This window comes from Phyllostomus hastatus, unplaced genomic scaffold (genome assembly GCF_019186645.2).
Source record: "Phyllostomus hastatus isolate PE091 unplaced genomic scaffold, TTU_PhHast_1.1 phas_contig_86, whole genome shotgun sequence".
NCBI lineage: Eukaryota > Metazoa > Chordata > Mammalia > Chiroptera > Phyllostomidae > Phyllostomus > Phyllostomus hastatus.
The window spans coordinates 25,629,212-25,656,952 of NW_025333977.1; the positions used below are offsets into that span (position 1 = coordinate 25,629,212).

The following is a 27,741-nucleotide window of genomic DNA, read 5'->3' on the forward strand; positions in this document are numbered from 1 at the left end:
AGATTATATTTAAATGATTTGAGTTCTTTTATTTAAACCAGAGTCAACGTGTACCTTAAATTGATGCCTGAACAAGTATCAGAATAAAATTTATTAATCCTTATTTTTTTCCCTTTGCATGCTGAGGATGACAAAAAAGATACTGTGTATGTGTGTGTTTGGGGGAGATGTGTAGTTCATGTCATTTTTGTTGCGTTGGAATTTACATTGCTCTAAATAAGCTAAACATTCAATGAGGAAATTAATGTTGGGCACTTTTAAAAACTGGGCTGTATTGTAAGAATTTTTAAAATTTCCTTTAAAGGTTATATTTTTAATTTATTTTTAGAGAGAGGGGAAGGGAAGGAGAAAGAGAGGGAGAGAAACATCAATGTGTGGTTGCCTCTTGTGTGCCCCCTACTGGGGACCTGGCCTGCAACCCAGAGATGTGCCCTGACTGGGAATTGAACGAGTGACCCTTTTGTTCTTGGGCTGGCACTCAGCCACACCAGCCAGGGCATATTATTAGAAAAATTTTAATGTATGCCATAATAAATATTAAAAATAAATGTTTAGTGTTCGGATAGCAATTCATTAAAGAGCAATTCAGCCAAGCAGAATTGTAGTTTTCTTTCTTATTTTTATGATGGGGGTAGTCTTTTAGACATCAATTAATCTTTCCAAGAAAAGAGGTATTTTTAGCCTGAGCTGGTATAGCTCAGTGGATTGAGTGTGGGCCTGCAAACCAAAGGGTTGCCGGTTCGATTTCCAGTCAGGGCACATGCCTGGGTTGCAGGCCATGTCCCTAGTTGGGGGCACATGAGAAGCAACCACACATTAATGTTTCTCTCCCTCTCTGTCTCCTTTCCTTCCCCTCTCTCTAAAAAAATAAATAAATAAAATCTTAAAAAAAAGAAATGAGCTATTTTTAAATGTCATTCATTGGCATTATCATTCTTAAATATCAAAATGTGAAGGAAAATATCCCCAGATGGTATTGTGAATATACTCATTGACAAATGAGTTTCTTCACCACATAAGGCTCAAGTAAGTGTTTATCTCAAAAACAGAAGAAAATAAAAATTAATACTTGATAAACAGATGCATTCTTTACTTTTCTTTTGTCAAATTCTTTATAAACATCAGCCATTCCTGAAATTTTCCATCTGTCCACTTTAAATATTGTGACTCAATATTTTGAGTCACAACGAAATTCCATATATATATCAAACAATTTACAGTTGTACCTCAGTTGGCACTCATCGGTAATTCTTTCAGAACTTTTGAAAAAGACAAGTAGCTACATAATGATGGAGCATTTGTGGGGCGGGGCAGCATCATGATGCATATAAGTCCTAGAAATTGCCAAGTGCTGAAATATTGTTTTCATCAAAATGCAGTGAGTACAGGGTTTGATGAGTTCTGAAGCCTACAATTACCAAGGAGTGATTATTTTGAGTTAAAAACTTAAAATATGCTGTATATGAGGATATGCTCAGTAATTTAAATGAAATTTAGAAAATTACCTTGATGCAAAGATAGCCTCTAATCACGCAATGAGGCAATTTATCCCAAATGCTATGCACAGAAAGTCTCACAAAATTTAATTGTTCAATCACATGGCCTATTGAATCTGTTTAAAAGACACAGAGAGAAGCAAAGAGGAGAGAGATGAGATAGCTTAGCATACTTAGGATAAGGTGCAAGCAGGTTGGAAAGACCACAATACCTGAATGCTGAGGTATGCAGTGTTTATATGTTCTGTCGCTTTGACATTACTTCACCCAATGATCATGTAGTTATAAGGTCCAGAATTGTAGTTTTGAGCAAGGGACTCATGGAAGGGGGTATATATACTGGCCTGATACAAACATTTGTCTTTGGGAAAGACACACATACAAGTATGTCTGGCTAATATCTGTAGCTTGCCTAATAACCTGCTGAATAGCCATAGGTTTTACTTGTGGCTCTTGGTCAGAAGACATGCAGAGTCAGAATCCTTGTCAGTTAGTAGAATGAAGGTCTTAAAGATTATTAAGTACTCATATATTTTTCACATATGTGTGTTTAGTGCACAGGTGCCTCATGTGTATTTAAGGCCTCTTAAAAATTCAGTACCTTTTTGTGTCTCCATCTTTTTCTATGTTTAACATACATGGCCTGCTATGAACTACTTACTTATACTTAACATACCTTGAAACATTTTGCTTGTTTTTCTGAACCACAAACTTATACATTATGTTAAATAAAAATTGAATATTCTCTAGCAGGGGTGTCCAAACTTTTGGCATCTCTGAGACACACTTGAAGAACAGTTGTCTTGAGTCACACATTAAATGCACAAACACTAACAAAAACTGGTGGTCAAGAAAAATTTAAGTAAATTTATGATTTTGTGTTGGACTGCATTCATAGCCATCCTGGGCCACATGTGGCCTGTGGGCCACGGGTTGGGCACCCCTGCATCTAAAACAAAGATTTTGCCAAAATTTAGAGCCAAATGTATTCCCTTTATTATGACATGTTAGAAAAAAGGCTAAAATTTCAGTGTAGGTTTTAGTCAAAAGTACATTCATTATTCAACAGGTGACTTAGAAATGAACTAAAGTTATGATTCTTCAAATCTAGTAACTATGAGTCAATAAATGCAGATGTACCAAGAAAATAAACAGTAAAGTAGCCTTGATTTTACTTTAGATCCAAGTTCAAAATAAGGTGAAATTATGCAGGCAAATGCTTACAGTTTACTCGCCTAAAAAAAAAGCGTGGGAAGAATGTTACAGATGAATATTGATGTTTTCCTTTGTGAAACCTGATAGAATAAATGATTGACAATACCACTGATCAAAAAGAAGTACATATAAGCAGGAAAGTTTTCTTAGGAGGTTATAACTAACTATGAAATGAACTTCTTTTCTTGACTTTTCTTTATGGCTCTCCTCTCCTGAACCTTTGTAAATGTGGGTCTGTGTTCTGTGTTTACACAGCCATATAGTTCTAATAAGACAAATTTTAAAATGAAATAGTATGTAATATGGCTAACAGAGTAAAATAGCTTAACACAATTTATGCAGAAGTTATAAAATGTGAAAAATTAACATAATGAGAAATACTAAAACAAAGCATACTAAACAAACACTCTCATAAGATATTAACTCATACAAACTCATCCAGTTTCAAAATATCATTTTGGAAAACCTTAATAGCAAATTATGTGTTTAAGTGCATGTGCTAAAACATTCTTTTTTTTTTTAAAGTTCTTTCTTTCTTTTTTTTTAAGATTTTATTTATTTTTAGGGAAGGAAGGAAGGGGGGGGAGAGAGAGAGAGAGAGAGAGAGAGAGAGAGAGAGAGAGAGAGAGAGAGAGAGAGAGAGAAACATCAATGTGTGGTTGCTGGGGGTTATGGCCTGCAACCCAGGAATATACCCTAGCTGGGAATCGAACCTGGGACACTTTGGTTCCCAGCCCGCGCTAAATCCACTGAGGTATGCCAGCCAGGGCTTAAAACATTCTTATTAAAATAAATAGATGCAACATTCTTCTAGAAATCTAGAATACTAGAGTTAAGGTAATATATATATTCAGAAACATAATGATATTCATACTCTTAGAAAAATAACTCCAATATAGAATATATTTCAAGCCCTGGCCAGGTTGATCAGTTGATTAGAGTGTTGACCCATACACCAAAAGGCTGCGAGTTTGATCCCCAGTCGGGGCACAGGTGAGTTGCTAGTTCAATCCCTACTCACCCTGATCCGGGTGCATACAAGAGGCAACTGATTGATGTTTCTCTCTTACATAGGTGTTTCCTTCTCACATCTATGTTTCTCTCCCTCCCTCTAAAATCAATAATAACATATTCTCAGGTGAGGATTAAAATATATATATTTCAAATAAACTCCTCAATAAGTGCAGAGAAGTTGTACAAATGTATTCTTCCCCTGAGTTTCTAAAATAGCAATAAATTGGGACAAAAATGCTCAGTGCTCTAGCAGTGGAGTATTATATCCAATAGAGTATTGTGATCAAAAATAAAATAGAAAATGGTGCAGACACACTTTGAAAAAAATTTATAGATGTATACAATTTTTTGGTACTCTTCGTTAAGTTGTTCCAATGAGTGGCGAGCCAGGGACAGTTGATAAAGCATTTTCTATTGTGGGGCAGTATTGTGACTTATACAAGTTCTAGCAAGAGCAATGAGTGTCAACCAAGTGCCAAGTGCTGAAACATTTTTTTCTTGTTAAAATATATGTATATGAAAATTTCCCCAAGCATTAGTTTTCACAATTAGTGGAATAATATTAATTTTGAAATACAATTTACACCTGAAGAGTGGATTTGTTTGTAATTGAATGAGCATTTCAGTTATTTGAAACATCTTTAGCTTTGGACTTTATCTCAACAATAAATTCTAAAGGTTATATAAGAAATATTGTGCCAGTGACAAGGTCACTGATGTTAAGGGGTAGGATGATTTTAATTTTGAACAAAAACTAGATGTAATAAAGTGATATATTTTCTCAGTGACATGTAGGTTTTATACCAGTATACATCCAGCTTTTAAATTCATGGAAAAAAAGTTATTGCTATCATGAAAATTAGCTCCTAAGTCTCTTTTCTTTATTCAAGCAGTTCTTATTGCATGGCTTTTAAATAACTGAAGGCTTTAGTTATGCAAGAGAGGGTGTATTAAATAAGATGACTGTAAAAAATATTTGAAAATTAGGATTGTGACTTTATGATACATGAGTGCATGGGGATGATAATGTGTGAAAACAAATAAAGATGTGAGGTTGAGTCACTTAAATTATTGCATTAAATGATTGTATAATATCTTCTTGGAAATATGAAAAGATATTAAACTATAAAAGCAAGGGGTAAATCAATGTTAAGTTGGACTTTACAGAGTGCTAAGCAATTTTTTCAGGATACATTAAGTAATGAAAACCTTCATAAATTTCATTACAGTTAGAATGTAGCTGAATAATGAATGGTAGTTAAGAAGTTTTAGTTAGAAAACTAGCAGACAACATGTAAAGGAAAAAAGAAAAATAGTCTAGCCAGCCATCATAACTGTCCAAAACATAATGGTTTCTAAAATGTTTAATAGACAATACTAACTCCTTTTTATGAGACAAGGCAATGTAAACTAAGATGCATCTACTCCAATTAATTACTCAGAAGCAGAAGAGAATAAATTATTATTGAAGTAATTCTGAAAGTGAATATAATTAGTACCATTAATCATTGACCATACATTATTTAATTCAATAATAGGCCTGGAAGAAAAATTAGTATTGTAGTCACTTTTGTATTTAAAACTCATCATCATAATGTTGTCAACTGAAATATATGATGTCTTTAAATATTTATTTTAAAAAACTGTTTTGGTTCAATTAATATTATGAGGTTACATTAACTTCTACTGAATAAGATAATGAGTTTAAGAAAGCCAGCTCAGTAATTATTTCAGTTCTAGAGTTTCTATTAGATATAAATCCATTAGCTCTCAACACCCCCACAGAAGCTCTCACTTATTGGCACTAATTAAAAAGTTCTAAATAGAATCTTGGAATAAGGAACAGGGAACATATATAAAATGAAATTATATCGGTTTTTTATAAAGGCACTTCAGAACTATCTAACTGGAAAACATTAAATGTGTAGTGTGTAACACTAGTTTTATCTGTTATGAAAAATCCTGATGTTCAGTGAGAAGAGTATATAAACACAGTGACTGTACACAGCATCTGAGTGTTTAAAGGCAGTATGGGATAGAAAAACTTTTCTATTTGCTTGGGTTCCTGGAGATTAGACTGACAAAAGACAGATGATCAAAATAAAAACAAATAGAAATTTATTAATACATACATTTTGCATGCATCTGGGAATGCTCACTCTTGAATATCTCAAAGGGGTGGTTAGAACACCAGCTTATATAGCATTGTAACAAAAGAATAATAAATTTATAGACAATGACAAGAGGAAAGGACTGAGTTTTGGGGGGTGGTAAGTTGTGGATTGACAAATGCATGGGGGAACTAATGGAATGTAAGGGCTAGTTATTTCTCTGATGCCATCACTGAGCTGATGAATGATCTACAGTTGTCTGTAGTTACTAACTTTGGTATTTTCTGGCAAAGAGGGGAAGGAGGGCACCTTTATAAACTTACATCCTATTTTTATGCAAGTAGGGGAGGGCAGAGATATTTTCTTATATATGTTTCTTTTCAATTGTGCTGAGCTTGACGTCATTTTTATGCTCAAACGGCATAATTTGGGGTGGCATATTCTGCTCCTCTTCACCATGTATGGAAAATGTTTGTTGCTTAACGGGCTCCTGAGTATTTTTGCACAGATCTGATTAATGGATGAAACAGTACTTGGAAAGCCTCAGCATCTTTCTTGATTTACACTGGAAAGTGTGGGAAATTATAGTGAAAAGAACTAAAATTGATGGAAAGGGTAAAAGGGAGGTGAGGAAAGGTGATTGGAGTTCTGCATTGACTGAGTTTGGGAAGAATTTGCGGAAATCAGAGGAGGTGGAGAGCTGAAGTGTATGAGACAAGAAAAGAGAAGAAAAGAAAGAGTATATGAAGAAGCATTTTTGAGATTATGCTTATCTTCTTGTGTTTCAAAATGACGTTAGTAAAGGATAATTTTTTGTGTTTTGTTTTACTTGTTGAACACCAACTTAAAGTATGAAAACAGAAGCAAGAATCGTTTGCGGAGTAACACACAATTTTTAAATTTGGGTCAAAAGCTGAATTATCAGAGTAAATTTTTTAAAAAGTATTTCACTTTTTTAGATTATAGTAAATTGAGTTTGGGTTAAATATGCATTCTTGTATAAGTAACATGTGATTGGATTCTATTTCTAGAGTGCATTGAATGTTCATATCCTTCACTAATGTTCTTAGAAGGAGAAACTTTAAGTCTGAATGGCAAACATTATTTTTCTCTCTTAGCAATGCAGCATGTAAATGAAAAAAGTGTAAAATCTGTAATGTCGTTTAGGTTCTTACTTTCTCATTACCCATGGAAGATGATGTGTCAGCCTTTATTTTGAATTTAGAAGTGAGTGATACATAATAGTCTAATTGCTGTTGGTTGATTTAAAAAAATAGTAAGGTCAATGATGGTGATGTTCATAGTTGAGTGAGCAGGTAATTGGAAAGAAAGAGGAACGTAGTTCAGAGTTGTCTATTTTTTCCACTTGGTTTGATATTGCTTAAAAAAGGAAAGAGTCTACACTAGTTCAGCTTCGGGCACAAAATTAAATTATCATAGTTTTGTAGCTTGTGTTGAGACTCAAAGACATTTGACTTTTTGTACTATTGTGAGTAATGGCAGGTAACTGAAAGCCTATCTATTATAGCTCACTTGTGTCAAATGGGCTAGACTTTAATATCTTTTGTGATCACCATTTTTTATTTTATTTTTAAAGATTTGGAGTCACAGATGTAGAAAGAGATTAAATAATTTGCTCTACTAATCACAGCTAGTCAACATTTAGTGCCAGAGCTGGGATTCAAACCCAAGTATTCTAGTCTTGGTGAATTCTCAGAGTGAACTCTTGTAACATGTTGCCTCTGGAAATAAATTCATTACAGGAGAGGCCGTATCTGATCAAACAGCCTTCTCAGTTCTATGTGATGTGGGTTCTTGAATTTTTGTCTTGCAGGGAGTAGGTGAATTGAATTAGATTTATTCTGGATACAAGTCAATATTGCAGGTATGATGATAACTCAGCTATAGATGCTTTATTTCCCGTTTCTCAACAAACAAAAATCCACAAAAGCCCAGAGTGATTCTCTAGGAATCACGCATTGAAAAAGCCTCCTACAGAAAAATATTCAACCATTTCTTCTTCTAGTATAGCATCTATATTCTTTAGCAACTATGCCACTCTCAGGTAACATTTGTTTTGATTCAGTGGTCTGATAAAGATAGAAAAAATAATTATATCAATATATTCCAGTTTGGTTCTCTGTGCATTCTCTGGGCATTTTTATTACTGTTCTGTTTTTTTACTAATGATCTGAATATTTTTTCCAGACGATCTAGCATTTTTAAGATATCACTACCAATTCTGTAAAATAGAGAAATGTGAAAAGGGCATTATGGGGGCGTGAGGGCAGGAAAACAAAACTAGCCTAGGTGTTTGGAGATTAGAGTGGATCACTGTATACCTCATAAAGGAAGTAATTTTTCCATTAAAAAAATAAAGCAATGAAATCAGTAGTTATAGTGAAAATCCCAAACCTAGCTGGACCCAATCACCATGAGCCAGGCAAGGTCCATTTGAAAAATAAAAAGAAATATCTTGGAAATTTATTACTGGAAATCAGTTATGGAGTATACACTGTTGACTTTGCTTCCTAATCTATAAAATACAGACATTGGCCTAACCCAATTAATGGTTTTCATTTACAGCTACTTCCAGCACCACTGATGAGCCTTATAAAGATACAAATGCCAGATTTTGATGTGTTCTGATATATGTATGTATGTTTATAATTATGAAAATAATCAATGCTCTTCTTCTGAAGTACTTGAATGTATAGAGGAGGAGAAGAAAATTGTCTCTTGTCTCTTAGATTTAGTAACTAGGGTCCATTAAACAAGCTGAAAATATTTTTTTAAAGAATAAAAGAAAAGGCTTATTTGTATGCATACAAGGGTCTCAAAGAAAAGAAGTTAAAACTCTAAAGATGATGTTAGGTCTGAGTTTTATACACAATTTTAACAATAATATTAGACCTGGGGCTTATATATAATTACATATAATTTTAACAATGAGCAAGAAGTAACTGGACAAAGGAAGAGGGGGCTATTTGGGCTTCAAGGGAGGGTACGTCTGGGGAAGGTGCATATAGGGACTAATGGAAAATAAGGGTCATTTAGTAAGGTTTGTTTTGCAGATTCAAGTTGCTGGGTGAATCATTCTTCTCTTTCTAATATGGGATAGAAAGACATCTTTAAAAATAGGCATTTTTTAATATTTGCAAAGGAAAATGTGTGTCCTGATTTTAAACAAATTGGAGAGGGCAGAGAGTTAATTGCCTTCAGTTCAAAATAGTCCTTATGCCAAAATGTCATATTTAGGAGGGAGTATTCTGATACCTTTTACATGATTCTTGTCTCTTCTGATTTTTTTGCCTGATTACTATACCACCCTATTTAATGTAACACTTTTCATCCTCTGTCTCCACTGAGGGATTTAGTATTCCATAGTTACTTCTTTGATAAAGGAATTAAAAAAGAAGAATCAGGGATTGATTCTGACTGGCAATAAAAATCAGTAAAAGACTTGACAATGATGAATGTTTAATACCATGATTGAGGTGATAGTCCTGCAGGTGTGTACATACGTTCAAACTCATCGATATGTACACATTAAATGTATGTGATTATTTTCAAATCAATTATACTTTCATTTTAAAAATCAATGAAATACCTTTGTTAAGAAACCAATGATTACATTTAATTTCTAATATATTTGCTTGTCTGTCTGCATCACACATAAAAAGGTAATACATTTTTTCTTTACACAAATTTAAAAGAAATTTTCTAATCGTATTTAAAGATTGTAAGTATTTGGTAAGGAATTGTCTATAGGCTATTTAAGAACAGATTTGGAATAGATTTTGCCTCATTGCATCATTTCAGCATTCAGTTATTGTTTTAATTTTCTTTGTATTATAAAGTAAATTATATTTTAATATATCAAGAATGTGTCCTTAATATGTATACATATTGTCATTGCTTGAATCCATACACAGTTCAGACCTAGGCATTAATTCCATATGAGACTCATTTCCTAGGGTAGATAAAGTGGTCATACATACTAACCACCAAGTTACAGGTGCTTTATCTTTCAAATGGTTGTCAATTTGTAGTTCATAAAGCAGCCACATCAACATCATCTGGGAACTTAACAAAAATGTAAATTGTCAGTTTTATTGAATTAGAACTGTCTTGATAGGGAGTAGAAATGTGTATTTTAATACACCCTCCATATAATCATGATGCACAAAAAGTTTGAGACCTGCTAGTGTAGATTATGAGGGACAGAGAATGAATGGACTGAGTCTGTTTCCTGGTATTAGCTATCCATTAGAATTTATTTCAAGTCAATGAAATAAATGGTTGTAGTAGGAGCATTGAATATTTTTATTGATCATCTGTCTTTTATAATTTTGATTGTAATGTGAACATGTAACTTTTATTGTCTCCTGGGTTAATTTTTGGATTCTTGTTTGATTTTATTGAAAGATTTTATGTGTTAATATGAGAAAGTGCAAACAAATGAAAATACAGAATGCAAGTAAACATTGAAAGTAACTCTGATATAGTCACACCCTACAGTGAGTTTTATTAATTTATTTATTTGCAAATAAAGGTAGGATCATGTTAAGTACTATGAAAAAACTAAAGTAGAGCAAGAGGACAGAATGTGTGTATGGGTGGTATTCCATGTGTGTTTTGATTGCATTGTTGAGGAGGCCTGTGATGGGACAGATAACATTAGGGGGAAAATTGAGGAAAATAAGAGAATTTGAAAGAATTCATGTGTAGCCACATTTGAAAGAATTTGAAAGAAAACATGTGTAGCCTGAGGTGGAAATATAAACACTCTGGGGCAGGAGCTTGTCTGCTGGGCCTGAGGAATAGCAAAAGAGTCAAGCAAGGCTTGAGGAAAGTGAAAAAGTCATAGAAAATAAGATCAAAGAGGGCAGGATGTACCTGAGTGTAGGTGACGGTAAGGACACTGGATTTTCCTGCTTGCCATTTATCCTCTGTAGGACTCTGAAAGGTTTACATAGGTGATTTTTAAGATTCCTCTAACCCTAAAACAAGGATTTGAAATCTTAGCTGACTGAGTGTGCCAACAAGCTAGGAATGAATAAAAAGGGAGCAAATCTTGTTATTGACTTTGTGGAGTTATAAGGAGAAAAGAAAATTTCAGAATATTTTGTAATAAAATTATATATAAGTCTTTACTTAGTTATACTGGGATAGGCAAAATTGGGGATGGAAAGTGCTATTAATTGAGTACCAAATCTTAAAACTTGTTTTTGTCCCAGGAACATATGATGAATGGATTGAGTAATCTTAAAACAGATTCAATATACCTACATTAAACTACATTGTCTTTCTGCTCTATGTAACACTCTCCTTCAGTTAATTTACCCAATGTAAGCAGCAAAATAACCTTTTATAAAATTGTCTCTTTGAGGGGAAATATAATTGAAAACAAAATCCTCTGCCAACTTAGAAATCCTCTTCACAAAGGTAGAATAGAAAGAAAAGTATTGTATTATTGAATAAGCATTAAAGCAGAATGTGATGTGTGTGCATCACAGGCCATCTGCTAAAGAGATTACAAAGACAGAAGTTTTCATCTTTTGTATAGCTGGACATATACAACATATGAAAACTTGATGAAAAATATATTCCAGTTTGTGTAACTGGCAACAGTAGTATTTACCTTTTTTAAAGATTTACATGTATATGAAAGGGACAGAGAAAGAATTCAAAATTACAAGTGTTATAAGGTAAACACTCTGAGAAAAGAGAGGGTAGTCTCAGTTTTTTTCACTGGAGACAATTTATTATGCTTGTTTAATTTGTGTTTGCACTTATGCTCTTAGTTGCAGAACCATATAAAAAAGGCTGGCATTGCCACTGAATTATCTGGGTATTTACATAATAATTCCATGTTCCTGCAATTAAGGGTTTAGAGGAATGCTTGTAATTTTAAACAAACATGGTGGTGATTGTTTTGCAACCTAAATTTTGGAGCTCGACACATGATGGTGGACTAACCACTGTGGGGAAGGAGTGATGGAGAGAAGTAAACAGTGGCAAGAGATATTTAGAAGGTGGAATCTATTAGACAAGGGGATTGATGGCATGTATAGAGTAAGAAAAACTCATTGATCAAGTAATGGTATAGAAGATTCTGGTTAGGATGCTGAGAGCATTGTAGAGCCCTTCATTGATATGGAAAGAGTAGAGGAAGAGGGGCAGATTCAACATGGGCAGAAGCGAAGCATTATCATAAGATGAGCTTGAATATGGTGATGAGAGTTTCTATAGGCCATATAAATAAATATCCAGGTGAGAATGGTGTCCTGTGACTTCTGTCTGTCCAAACAGGTGAGAATGGTGTCCTGTGACTTCTGTCTGTCCAAGCGGGTGTTTATTTTAAACAGGTTACTTTATTAACCTTATGTTTTTATCACTTCTCTCCTGATCCCTCCCTCATTCTGCTGCAGTAAGTATTCATGCTTTCTGGAGTTACCTTATAGAAGTATAATTGTAAATGAAACAGTTTATTCATCATGACATAGAATATATTCCTATTACAGAAAACAGAAGTTTACCTAGAACAAACATCTGCCATGTTTTTTCTGATAATACAGCTGAGATAAATGTGAAAATAAATCCCATTAGTATTCATAGATAGTGATCCCCATGGTTGAATGTGCAGTGAAATTTTGAATAATGAGGAAATTAATAAGCGTTGGTAACCACACATATCTGACAGTCTTCCATGTGGCACCTTTGCTGCCCGATCCAGTGCTTAAGAATGATGACAATGATTGTAATAGCTTGGATAAAAACTTCTGTTGGTAAATGCCACCCACTCAGGTAAAGAAACTGCAAACCCATTGTCAGTAACAGTATCTGACAATTTGTATGATGAAAGAACTGACCCATAGCTGTGCCTGCTACAAACAATGTAACGGACCAGCTCCCCAGAGCTTTTTTTGTTTTGGGGTTTGTTTTTTTTTTTGAGTGTTCTGTTTTCATAGAAAAACTACAAGCAACACATCATTAGAAAAATATGTTAACTTAAAAACAATTCTAATCCACATATATGTTCTCTTTGACTATGAATACGCCATTATTGCTGTTGCCACTGTTGTTTCAAAATGGATTTGAATGCTTTCGTAGGCTCTTTAGACTTGAGTTGTAACAAGCCCCACCTTAGCTCATAATTCTGTAGAGACCCTGATTTACACAGCCTGTTATCAATTGGACTTACAGGCCATTAAGTCTATGGCCTTTGGTATCTATTTGTATTTATACCTATCATTTTATGATGATTGGTTATAAGAGTTCAGAAAAAAATCTTGTAAAACTACATCATACAACATAGCATGACTTCTATTTTGTTAAAAGTAATAATATTTCCAGTATTTTAAGATAATTTTACTCCACACTGAAAACAAAACATTATATCCATATAGTGACTAAATATTTAGAGATATTCAAAGTTTTACATTAGTTCAAATATAAATGCATTTAAATCATCCTCTGACCAAAGTTTTTGTTTTGCAGCTGAAGAAAGAAGAGTTTCTGGTGGGGGTGAATCCAAAGACAGATTCAATTGACTCAAAAGTATTGGGGGTTGGCAACCTCAGATTATGTTTTATGAAATATAAGAGAACATAAGGTCTAATTTAAAAAACTGAAATGCTACTGCTAATATTCAACAACCAGGTGAAAAATATTGTGGGTTGGCAATGACTTATGTTTCATCATTTTTATGCATGTATAAGATTAGACCCACCTAAAGACAGATTTTTATGAATTTCTTCTTTTCATGTCCTTTCTCTTTACATATGCATTCATGCACTTGCATATAGACTAGAGATGACTATGCATGCAAATGTTTACAAGAGTGCACACAGGTATGTAGGGTTATAATATAGCAATTGGTCTTAAGATAATTAACATTCAAATCTATTGTTGCAATTTCAAAGTAAGACTTTTGCTATGATAAAACTGTATTCCTACTTTTCTCACATACAGAATTCAGTATATAAAGTTTCTGATATAATAAACATTATCATTTCTACTTACAAACATCACTTTTTACTCAACTGTATATCTTTATGCACATTTGCTGCTTTAAAAATAAAGGATTTTCTGATCAGCAGCTGAATCGTTTTAATAGCACCCGTGCCACTGACAGGGTGACAGGGAAAGTGCCACACTTGTAGGAGACATGTCTGTCCTTGGTTTTATGTTGAGTGGAAACAAGATGTGCTGACTAAGTGACCTGAACAACCTCATGATGACACGAGGCCCCGTTCAGACTTGTGATGAGTTTCAGTATGTAATTATTTTTGAAAGTTTGCCAGACTGCTTTTGAACTTTATGGGCCATTTAAGGCCAAAAAGCTTCACTTCTGGTAGTCTTAATGATGGAAGAAAAAGTGTGACCAGTTAGCTTATTTCTTGAATCTACGATCCTTTCCAGAAAGAATCAACATGCTAAATCAACTTTGAAAATACTCTGAAAGCCTATTTTAAAAAGTTGACAACACAGATAAAAGAAATGAACATTTTTAGCCATTTCCTGGGATTGTTTCTCATATAAAATACTGCCACAGTATTTGTTCTTCCAATATTTAAACACTCTGAATACACTATAGTTATGGAAATTAAAAAATGACAAAAGTTCTAAATATTAATGAATATATTTTCTTACACTCTTTCTGAAATAATAATACACTTATTAAATGATTCATTACCCTTTCTCCATATACTGTTGTAATAGCTAATTAAAGGTGAGTCATACCTTATATACATATTTTTTTAAATATTTTTAGACAAGAAAATTATAAAACATGTTGCCAGATTTCCAGGCCAACGCAAGTACAATTTCAAAACACTGTCCATTGACAAGGAGTAAACTCTGAGATGTCCTAAATTAATTACAGCAGGCTGAAGGGTGGAAGTAAGAGACAAGAGAGGTTAATCAGTTAACAACAGCAGGGCAAAGCCAACAGAAGACTGTTTACATTCTTGAATGTATGTCAAAACTTTGAATTAGCATCCTGGTGTCTATTTCCCTGATTACCTGAAAAGAATAGTCAGGCTCCACAGATGATGAGGCCCATTTACTTTCTACTTGCACATGAACTTTGTGGACTGTCCCCCACCACCAGTGCAGAGTAACAAAGACTTCTTCCTCGTGGACCACACAACTGTCATAAAACTAGCCCCACTTCATCTTCTACTCCCCCCTTTTTCTACAGCCAATACAAATTCTTTCAACGGTTTTGGCCCAAACTTTCAGGGGAAAAATCATTTGCTTTAATTTTTAACTTCAATTATTTATTTATTTATATTTACAAACAAAACTGATTATTGTGTTCCAGGGTAGTGTCTTGCAAACAAATATCATTATTGTTTTCTAGAGTTATAGTTTTAATGCATAAGCATAAATTTAAATATTAAAAACATGTATATAGATATGGAATTAGTACTACCCATGTATAATGTGCATCCTTATTTTTCTCTCAAAAATTGGGGCAAAAAATGGGCATTATACACAGCAAAATACGGTACATTGTCCCCAAACTGTTTCCACGCATGAAAGAGCCTATAAATTCCAAAGCAGCAGACAGGTTTGTGTTTTCCATGTAGCCCTGCAGCTGGTGGTTCAGACTGCACACCTCAGGCCCTGCGTCCTTTATGGAGCTGGCATTTGGCTCCATAAACCCTTTCCTTCAGAAAAGCTGTAATGGTGAAACTTTTTTGTTTAACATAGCTAAGGCTTTACTTAGTGTTCATAACTTGAAATAGTTGTATAGCTTAGTGTCTGTCTTTAAATAGCTCTTCATTCTACTTGATGTACATCTCACACCCTTAGAAACATTAGTTTTTTTTTTCTTTTTTTTTAACTTTTCGGACTAAGTGATTAACACTTCTTTGGCCTTTTTCATTAGACATATTTTCTAACTTTATTTATGTGTACACCTCTTTTTCTCAAGTAGGAAAACTTTCAAGTCATTCAGTGCACTTCCATCTTTACCCAAATATTGCTTAGTGTTCTTCATGCTATTAGGTTCATACTCTTATATAAAATATTTGGATTTGTTCAGTTGAAGTTGTAGAAACATGGACTTGTAATCTCTTCCTCATTTACATATTAACTGTTCATCTGTGTTTATTTAGGTCATTTCTTTTCTGACTGAACCTTTTTCACTGATTTTTTGGTAGAGGGGAGACACATACACAACAAAGAGCATGAAGAACACTAATCTGAAGTGTACATGTCACTCGGTGTTCATGTTTATAGCTATGTATGCATCACCTAGATTTCAGTGCAGAATGTATCTAGCCTCCTCCAAATTTTCAAGCGGAAAATCATCATTTGCTTGTAGAAACTACCTGCTTACTCAATCGCTGGCTCCATGACAGCAGGTAGTATCACACCAGTGTCTCTATTGTACCTTGAATATATAGCTAGCGCATGAGAAGTGTTCCAAAAAAGCTTATTTGAAAAGAAAATACTCTTTGCTGTATAATACTGAAATGAAAGAATTACTTAATTAATATAGTATTAAGTATGCATTTTCTTGAAGATCTCACACTTCATTCCATTTCAGAAGTGCAGAACACCCAGTTTATAGACCACCCAACACTGCTTGCCATCCAGCAAAACAGAGAACTTTCCCTCAGTTCATAAATTTCATACTGGTGCAGGAAGGCAGAGAGATATCTGAGTGGACAGTTGGGGGCAGGATAGTGGAGTGCAGCCCAGAGTTAACTAATCATTTGAAGGGTAAAAAGAAGTGACCAATACCCTCAAGCCAGAAGTTTCCTAGATTGCTACCAGTCTCTCCACTCTGAATCTTTTCTGTCAGTCTTGTGGAGTCTACTGCCTAAATGAGTCCTAAGTCCTGGATTTCTCTGCATGGTCTCCACTCTGGTCAAAGCCAGTAGTAATTATCATCTAGACAATTGCAACTGATACCTAACTGATTTCACTGCTAGGAAATTCCATTACACTCTTACAAATTCCATTCAATTCTCTGATACAGTATGAATGAACTTTCAGAGCACCAATCTTATCATTACATACTCTTCTGTGTAAAATTTTTAGTGCTGCTATTTTTTCCATTTTACATAAATAGTAACTATATATATATATATATATATATATATATATATATATATATATATAATGTCTGCCAAAAAAACCTCCAGTCATTGTTAATATAATGACAATGGTTTGTGTGACATTGATGTATTCTGGCAGCCAAAGAGAGTGGACTGGAAGGCACATGTGTGAACAATGATGATTTTGCTGTACTAGTCAGTGGGGGTGGTAGATGTTGAGTGAGCATGTGTGCTGTGTAGCCATCACATTCAAAATGACAGAGAGTAGAGCAAAGAATCTGCATCAAATTTTGCATTAAGCTCGGACATTCCTCTGTAGAAACTATTCAGATGTTACAGAAGACCACAACTATGGGCAACTGGTGATTGGCAGCTTAGCTTCATCACGACAACAGACCCGCTCATGCATCACATCTCCTGCAGATTGTTTTGGTGAGACCAAGTCATCCAGGTGACTCAGACTCCCTACATTCCAGATTTGGCACCCTATGGCTTCTGGCTTTTCCCAAAACTAAAATCACCTTTGAAAGGAAGAGACTTCAAACTGTTGATGATTCAGTAAAATGCAACAGGGCAGATGATGGCAAGTGGGAGAACTGTGTGAGTTACCTACTTTGAAGGGGACTGAGGCTTCATTGTCCTACGTACAATGTTTCTCATATCTTATGTCTTCTTTGATATATGTGTCTAATTCTGGCCGGATACTTTCTGGACACACATATATATTCCATCTGACCATTTTCTACTCAACATGTTTTGGGATTTTTTAAATTTGGATTAATTTGGGGTGACAATGGTTGATAAAATTATATAGATTTCAGGTGTACAATTCTATTATATATCATCTGATATTGTATTGGGTGTTTACCATCCAAAGTCAAGTCCCTGTCTATTGCTGTTTATCCTCCTTTTACCCTCCTTTAGCTCCCCCACCCCATTTAATTCTTGTAACCATCATACTGTCTCTATGGTATTATTGTGAAATATTCTTGAATTATAGTATTTCCTGTATATATTAAATAATTCAAATTCAGTTTTAAAGGGAATCTTTATTATTTCTGTTCTAATTCCCATTCATATTTTATTTTATATTTTACAGATTATATTGCACTGAAAACTATTTCTTTACAATTAATTTTTAAATATTTTATTGTTGCTCAAGTACAGTTGTCTTCATTTGCACCCCACCATGCCCCCTACCCCACCCATCCCTACCTTGCACCCTGAAATTTACCCTCTTTCTTTGGCTTTGTGCATGTGTCTTTTTCATATGTTCCTTAATGGCCCAACCCTTATTTTCCCCCATTATCAGTCTCTCCCCTTCTCTCTGGTTATTGTCAGTTTGTTCTTTATTTCAATGTCTCTGGTCATATTTTGTTTGCTTGTTTGATTTTGGATTAAGTTCCACTTATACGTGAGATCATATGGTATTTATCTTTCACTGACTGGCTTATTTCACTTAGCATAATGCTCTCCAGTTCCATCCATGCTGTTGCAAAGGATAGGGGTTCCTTCTTTCTTTCTGCTGAATAGTATTCCATTGTGTAAATGCACCAGTTTTTTCATTCATTCATTTACTGGTGGGCACTTAGGTTGCTTCCAGCACTTAGCTATTGTAAATTGTGCTGCTATAAACATTGGGTTCATATGTTCATATGAACATAGGTTCTTTTGAATTGGTGTTTCAGGATTCTTAGGGTATAATCCCAGCAATGGAATTGTTGGGTCAAAAGGCAGTTCCAATTTTAGTTTTCTGAGGAAATTCCATACTGTTTTCCACAGTGGCTGCACCAGTCTGCATTCCCACCAACAGTGCACTAGAGTTCTCTTTTCTCCACAACCTCTCCAACACTTGTTTGTTGATTTATTTATGATGGCCATTCTGACTGGTCTGAAGTGGTATCTCATTGTGGTTTTAATTTGCATCTCTCTGATGGCTAGTGATGCTGAGCATCTTTTCAAATGTCTCTGGATCCTATGTATGTCCTCCTTAGAGAAGTGTGTGCTCAGGTCCTTTGACAAATTTTTAATAGGGTTGTTAGTCTTCCAGGAGTGGAGTTGTGTGAGTTCTTTATATATTTTGGAGATTACACCCTTGTGCAAAGTTTCATTTGCAAATATGTTTTCCCATACAGTTGATTCTCTTTTCATTTTAACGCTGTTTTATTTAGTTGTGCAGAAGCTTTTTATTTTGATGGGGCTCCATTTGTTTATTCTTTTCTTTATGTCCCTTGCTATAGCGGACATGTCAGTGAAAATATTGCTATGTGGAATATCTGAAATTTCCCTGCCTATTTTCTCCCCTAGTACTTTTATGGTGTCACAATTTATATTTAAGTCTTTTATCTACCCTGAATTTATTTTTGTTTATGGTGTGTGTTGGTGATCGAGTTTCATTTTTTTTTGCATGTAGCTATCCAAATCTCCTAACACCATTTGTTGAATAGGCTATTTTTACTCCATTTTATGCTTCTTCCCTCTTTGTCAAATATTTATTGACCATGGAGACATATTTATTTTTGGGCTCTCTATTCTGTTCTGTTGAGGTATATGTCTGTTCTTATGCCAGTGCCAGACTGTTTTGATTACTGTGACCTTATAATATAGTTTGATATCAGGTATTGTGATCACTCCTACTTTGTTCTTCTTTCTAAATTAAATTACTTGTAACTGTAATTTGTCTTCTAGCTAAATTGTGTATGTGAGTCTCACTTATATCTTACCTATATCTCTGTTTACCATAGGCAGGCTCTATACATTATTTCAATAATGAGCTTTTCTCATCTGAATATTACATAAATTACTAAACATATAAAATTAGCCAGAAGTAGATTCATAAAAATGCTTAGTAACTATATTTTAAAAATTTATGCATTTTCTGTTGATAACTAAAAACAGATTTAGACTGTTGAATCTATATATTATGATATGGCATTAGTGTGACATTAGCTAATGTTCTTAGGATATCTTATTGATTTTGGAGAACTATTTAATTTTAATATCAACATTAGATCAGAAGAGGTTGTACAAGTTTAACTTGAAATCTTATACATCTAGCATGTTTTGATATTTCCATTGAAACTTAAAACAATTTTGAAATTTTGAATAGTTCAAATAAATCCTGAATGCCTGCAAAAAGTACTGTAGCTAATGTCTTCTTTTGTATTGAAAAATGAATTTGACTTTAACATAACACATTCTAAAAATAACCATCTTGTTTTCATATGATTTATACTTTCTTTGAAGCAACCTTGCAAGTGTGTTGCTCTTTTTATTTCATTTTATACAAAAAGCACTATGAGGAAGTGAACATAGACTGTCCTATTATCTGTTTGATTTGTGTTTCTCAGTACGCTCCACAAGTGGGGCATGAAGCAGAAATGTTTATTTTTTCTTCCCATGGGAACCTCAAAAGAATGGAAAGAGGTGACAGCAAGACAATATGTGCTATCAAAACGAGCAACAAGAGATTGCATTTGTTTCAGTTTTATTGGACAGTATATGGATAGTATTTGTCACTGGAATAATGTGGCTCATTTATATTGTACCTATTCTGTGGAGCTCAAAGCACTTTATGAGTGTTCTCATTAATCCTAAAGACTAGCTATGAGCTAGGTATTTGGCAGCTTTTGTCCTCACTTTATGGCCTGGGAGACTGCAGTTTAAAGGATGTCATTTGTGCAAGCATTGGCAAAGTGTTCAGAAAGCAACCCGTGGGGTTAACTGCTGTTTGAAAAGGTGAGAAGGATTGTTTTCACTTTATTTATAAAAAGCTTTATAATAATTGCTAAATGTAATTACTTAAAATACTCTTACTTCTCTTTACCTCCAAGATAGTTTTGCTATCAAAATGTGATATTAATAGGACTTTCATTCTTCTACACATCCAGGATTGAAATGTTAATTGCTTCCCTATTACTTCATCGCCACTACTCTGTTCAATGGGCTGCCAAATCTCGACAGTTCTGCCTCTTCAGGCTTTTCACATGGATCATTCTTCCAGAGATATCCTTCATGCACACATTACTTCTTGCTGAGAAACTGCAATAGCTTCTAACAGTTTTGACATCAAAACCTTAATTTGGGGTTCTAAAGGAATCTAAAAGAGCCCATTTCTGTTGCTTACCAAACATGTGACTGTAAGCATTTTGAAACACCTGGGCTTTAGAGTTATTTTTGTAAAATGGAAATAAAAATAACTAGTTTGAAAAGCTGTATCATATATAAAGTATGGAAAAGGAATGATATAACCAGTGCCAAATACCAAGCTCTGTCTGGCACACATAGAATTTACTTTTGTTGTTTTCATTGCACTTTTTTCTAGCTCTTTTCCTTTCTACAGATCACTTGCACATCAATATTTCTGAAATCTACTTTTATGGGTATCAATTCTCTATCCAAAACCCTATAAAAGTTCTTACTTACTTTTCATGGTTTTTAATCAATTATCTAAAACCTACCACAATAAAGACTCTGTACCCTACCTTAATCTATATCATATATAGTAATTGCCAGTTCACATCACTACTTTTCTTTCCCTTTCATACCTTTATTTTCCTGCCACAGCTAATTTGTTCATATGGATTCTTTTGCCTGGAATCGTCTCTCTTGTATACATTTTTCATAGTTTGAAACTTATACATTGTTAAAAAAAATCTGTCAAAGCAAGGATAACACACTGGCAGATGTATATAGAGAGAGCAGCCCTAGTAATTGTGCTTTAGGGCTCGAGTCACTACTTTTAAAGTATCTCTTAATGCCAGTGAAGAAGCGAGAATCCTTGCTTCATGGAGCTGACATGCTGACCACTGATCAGTTATGGGACAGTCCTGGGCCACACACCCATTAGTGGTTCATTTTTTTGTTACACTGAATTCAACATCATCCTTTATCAATATCTGTGCTTCCATATTTCAGGTGTACCAGGTCTCTTTAGGTCTGCTGCTGCCTTTTGGCTTTGGTGGTTCATTTCACATGCTTAGCGAAAGACTGATTTTTCTGGCCACTCTGAAGCTCTTTCATTTACTGAATAATTTAAGTCATATAGCTGGACGTTTTGGATCTTCTATCCCCACCCAGCTCTTCTGCTGGCCTCCCTTGTCCCATCCCAATGCAATAGCTGCACTACAGCAGTTAAATAGAGTAGCCAGGCAGGAATCTCTTCTTGCTCTGGAATAACTTCCCAGACTTCTTTTTCTTATCCAGTTATTTAAGATTCTTTTTTCTTTTCTACTTCTTCTAAGAAGCATTCATTATGTTGATTAAGAGTGGCCCAAAAGATCCTTGATAGGTAGTATAGGGTATAATATTACATCAATATACTATTACGAAGATTAAATGAAGAAGTTAGAAAGAAAATTTAGGACAGAGTGAATAATCTTGAATTTTTGTTCAACCTTCATTATCGTGGAAAAGCTTGTAAAAGATGACTGTGCATGGTGCTGTTTGAAGTCCTACACAAAAGACCTAACAAAGGCACCATGCGCGTCCGGAAAGAACACCCCCGCTTATTAACTGGACCATTAGGACTGTGCTGAGCACAGCCATACTTCCATGTCTCCCCCTGTGCCAGTACAGCCTTTGCTATGACTTCAAAGGAGACCTATTATTTAGTAAAATGACCTTCCAATACACTAAAAAATATTACCTTAGGAAGAAAATACTCAAAGCAGCAAAATATTTATTTTAGAATTTTTAAATGTGAATTTGGGTCTCATTTTATAAAGTACTTTGAGGAAATGTACATCCAGAACAAACTCCTAAATTGCAAAAAGAAATCACAGGGATTTTTTGTAAGAAAATTCTCATATGTCTAAGTTCAGAAAAAAGCGTTAATAACAGAGTATTTTAACTAGAGTTTATGCACAAAAAAATTCTTGATGACCCATCAGTGCTTATTAACTGGGAATTGTTTTGTGCTATATGTTTAAAAATCCCTATTTTTCCCAAATATATCTTCTCCTACAATATGTCATCACTACAGCAAAATACTACAGTGATATTTTTCATGTCACAATTCTATATGATTAATAATAAAAAGTAATTTTAATGATATTGTAAGGAAAATTATAAGTCAGGAGAAGAATTTATTGAAATTGTTCATATTACTCCCTCCAGATATGAAGGACTTTTCTGTAGTGACAGTAGGATATCCACCTCAAAATTTAGATACAGCCATATAAATACAAGCAGCATCAAGATAAGAAAGTTTTCCCTTAAATTCCTGTCAGGACTATTAAGTGCTGTATAGTATTTCAAAACACATTTTGCAGGAGAAACTATAAGAAATTAGTTTATTTAACTAATCTCTTATGGACAAATTTTGAATCAAAGTCTTAAAAATGGCAATCCTAAGACATTGTATAGGTAATGAGTTGAAAGGTACAAAAGATGATGAAAGTTTTCCCAGAGTCACTTCCCAGTTAAAGACAGAATAAGGACCAGATACTGGTGTTTTGGACTCCAGGGCAAGGTCCCTTACTTGGGTCAGTATTTCCAAGTCAGAAACAGAAAATGCACACGAAACCATGAAAAACTGAGAAGCACTTCATGTGTGATAGCTCATGTAACCTCACATTTACGTCAAGAGAGGAGGTGTTAATAATGTTTTGCTTGTATCATTATAAAACAACTTAAAAACAAGTAAATCCACAAATAAAGCACTGGTTTTCTGTCTGTTCATATAATCAGTCTCATAAAATAATGTGTTCTCATTAAAATCATGTATGAAGAATTTTATTGTAAATTAATGCTTGCATACTTTCACAACAACCACAAAACAAGATACATTCACATAGTTTATTTGCTATCTTTAAAAAATGCAAACTACTCTTTCTAAAACTATAAACTTTGCAAATCATTTCAATGTTCAGACCCTTCAAATCTGAGATTGAAGAGCTTCTCAGGGGTACGCCTGTAAGGAGGATTGCTTTGCTTATATTATAAGTAATGTGCAGATGGCCAATTATTCCAGTTATGAATCTAGACTACTCTCCTCGAAGTAAAGCACAAACAAGATATTTTATCTGTCTTTTAGTTTATTTTTTATGATATAGTTTATGGTTTATTTCCAAATGTTCATGTTCTTGAAATGCTTTGGGAATGAAATTGTCTCAGAGTACATAATGATGAATACAAAAGAATAGAAATATTTAAAATCATATAAAATAGGAAATCAGTTATTATTTAACCAATTATTCTTTGGAAATAGAATTAAGAAAACACTTGTCAGTATCTGAGTATTACCACTACTGTGGTACATCTAAATATTCATTTAAAAAGGCAAATTTATAAATATTAATTTAGTGAGATAAAGCCTACACCAAAGGAAGTCCTGTTTAGAGAAGAAAGGATCAGATTACAGAAATGTCTTTAGAGAACCTGTCATTAATGAAGACTATCGTCTACCAGAAATATAGGGATGGACTTTGTTTTTGAAGTAATTGTATCTATGTATTTTAAACTATAAAAACATTTAAAATATTTATAAAACTATGTTCTTATAATTCTATAAATAACAATATATTTAGTTGTTTTGTATACCATATTTCAATAAACAATATAATTAAATATTATGCTTATTTCCTGTATAATGACAAAAATGAGAAACAGCACCTTTCTATTAAACACAATGTTTAAATATTATAATAAAAACTATTAATTATTTGTCAACTTTTAAACAAATTCCAAGACAACACAACCACAAATATATGTATGATCAAAAACTTATTTGTCTGAAGGAAGAAAACGATGGCAATTTATATTTTGAGATCTCTTGCTCCAAATAATTTCACTTTACCACTTAAATCTTGAGTTTATATGTATAAACACAACAAAAATATTTTTACTCATTATAAAAGCTGTCTAGCTCTATTTTACCTTGTGTCATTCATGGTCAATACCTTTGAATAAGATAACTATAAAAGGAGAAGCTAAATTAAATTAGCAAATATTAATATAAATATTAACAAACCGATATTAATAAGGACTTTTTCTCTGTCCTACCTTTTAAAATAAAAATTTACTCTACATAATATGCATGTTCTTTTACTACCAGAATATACAGACACTTGCTCTACTAATGAGTATATTACTTTCTACTCCCTTTAATGTCAAAGTAAGTATGAGTGTTTGTAAACACATTACCTAATTATTAAAATGATAATTACTAGGGAACATTGTAAGTTGCTTTCTTAAGAGAAGACCAGTGAAATAAAACGAGACCAGCTGTATCTTTATTTTTAAGATTTTGTGATTACAAGTTTAATATCATAAGGTTTAAGCTTACAATTGGACAAAATAAAATTATTCACTTGAACATTGGAAGGATCATTCATCCATAGAGTTGCTGATCCCCTATTTTTTATTACACAGCATGCTAAACCATGGGAAAACAGCAGTGAAATAGCCCCATAGAAGTTTATATTCTGGTCAGTGAGCTAAAAGTAAGAAGGAAATTAGAACAGAGCAGTGTTAACTAAATGTGTAAGCAAGGACTTACGTTGGGGCACATGCAAGGACTTGAGTTCCCAGAGCAAGTGACACCTAAGATTTGAGTAAACCTGCATCAGCCAACTTCTAGACAAACAATTTATATTTAAGAGGAGGTAAGAAATGTGATGTAATTGTTTTAAAAAATAGTAATTTTCATTTTAATTATAACTATCAGTAATAAAATTCCTATATGGCCATGACTGGTGTGACTCAGTGGATTGAGAACCGACCTGTGAACCAACGGATCACCAGTTTGATTCCCAGTCAGGGCACATGACTAAGTTGTGGGTCAGGTCCCCATTGGGAGGTGCATGAGAGGCAGCCACACATTGATGTTTCTCTCCCTCTCTTCCTCCCTTCCTGTCTCTCTAAAAATAAAATCTTTTAAAAAATTCCTATATAGTAAAAATGAATATATGTATATGTATTTGTATATGTATGTATATCTATGCAGAGATAGTGTATAAACCAACTCTGAGATGATGACATAACACAAAGCACATTTAAGTGTTAAGTATTTTATTTTAATGATAACCTAAGGAACACAGCACTGAATCTGATTGGCCTGGGGGAAGATAGTGATATTTGTATCCAGCAGGTTATGAGATACTAAAATAATAAAGGGTTGGCTAGCTATATTTACAAGGACAACAAAATAGCCAATGTAGTGCACTGGTCAGTTTAGAGAAATAACTATAAATTCAGTGGGCTAATATAAAAAGAAACAACATTTATGCCAGTTACTTATCGGTATTATTTCTGTCAAAGTGGCGGTTCTTTGGAGATAGCCATATCAAATACATATTCTGGGACAACATCACTGATATCAGCTTGTTCGTTTGATATTTGGGTCTTTTCCCCCAAAATGCAGCACAAATTGTGTTTTAAAAATTTCTACTTTCTAAAGTTTCTGATTGATTGGTTTTCTAGCAAGTAGGAAATATTTACACATTATGTCAATCATTTGCTGTAATTAATTATAATAGTTGGAAACCTAATAAAGGAAAAAAAGTGAAATCACTTAGCTGTTAAAGTATTTATTCGTGATTGAAATAAAGAGTGGTTAATGTAATTTTGATCTTTAAATCACCAAATTTATTTTAGAGGAAGAACAAAAGAAAAAGCAAATCTAAAGTTCCAATTTAAATTTAGTGGCCTCGTCTGTCACCCATTTTCTGGGAAACTTTCTGAGGAAGCTACTGATTTGGGATTTATTGGCATAGTCAAAGGCTCTGACATCTTTAATTCTGGGTAAGGTAACAACCTCAGTCTAGTATGCTTCATCCTACTTTCAAAAAAAAATTTACTTTAGTTTTTATTTAATTTTATTGTATTTTTCTATTACTATTTAGTCCCCTTATACATCACCCCCAGCAGTTACCACACTGTTTTCCATGTTCATGAGTCCTTTTCCCTTTTTGCTCAGTCCTTCCAACCCTCACCTCACCTGCCACTAGCTGTCAATCTGATCTCCATCTATGAATCTGTCCCCACTTTCCTTGTTAGTTCAGGCATCCTACTTTTTACAAATTTTTTAATAAAATATATAATCTTACATATTATATAATATAATTATGTATGGTATATATAATTATATATTAGAGTATATAATATATTATATTTATATATTATATAACTATATAATTTTATATGTTTTACAAAAATATATAAAATATATAATGGTTTAGACCAGGGCAAATGAGTGACCTGGGAGTCTTAGACTACTGATTTTGATCCAGAAGGTCCAGGAAGGGTCTGAGATTCTGCATTTGTAGTGAGTTTCCAGTTCACACCAGTGCTGTTTGTCCAAGGACTACATATTGAATAGAATGGATCTATGTTTACATTATATCACATGAATCTCACATTTCACACATACACACGCATGTGTACATACATAGTCAGGTTCTGAGGGTTAAGTTATAAAGAAATTTTGCAGCCCTGGCTGGCGTAGCTCAGTGGATTGAGGGCAGTCTGTGAACCAAAGTGTCGCAGGTTTGATTCCCAGTCAGGCCACATACCTGGGTTGTAGGCCACAGCCCCCAGCAACCGCACATTGATGTTTCTCTCTCTCTCTTTCTCCCTCCCTTCCCTCTCTAAAAATAAATAAATAAAATCTTAAAAAATAAGAAAGAAATTTTGCTATCCTCCCAAATGGAGTATTATCATCACTGATCCACACAGGATCCTGCTTTGTTTACCAGAACATTTTTTTTTATAATTTCACCTTAATGGTGCCTTAGTTCTGAGGATCCCAGAGTCTAAAATATCTAGTTTCTGAGGGTTCATTTTTTTCCTAATAATCTGAATAAATGGAATTTCCTGTATATACTG

The 27,741-nt window shown here is 33.8% G+C and overlaps 1 protein-coding gene across 5 annotated transcripts in view; it reads left to right on the forward strand.

Annotated features, from left to right (window-relative positions):
- Positions 1–27,741, forward strand: part of NAALADL2 (N-acetylated alpha-linked acidic dipeptidase like 2) — a 1,144,210-nt gene that overhangs the window by 781,688 nt on the left and 334,781 nt on the right. The gene's annotated exons all lie outside the window — the stretch shown is intronic.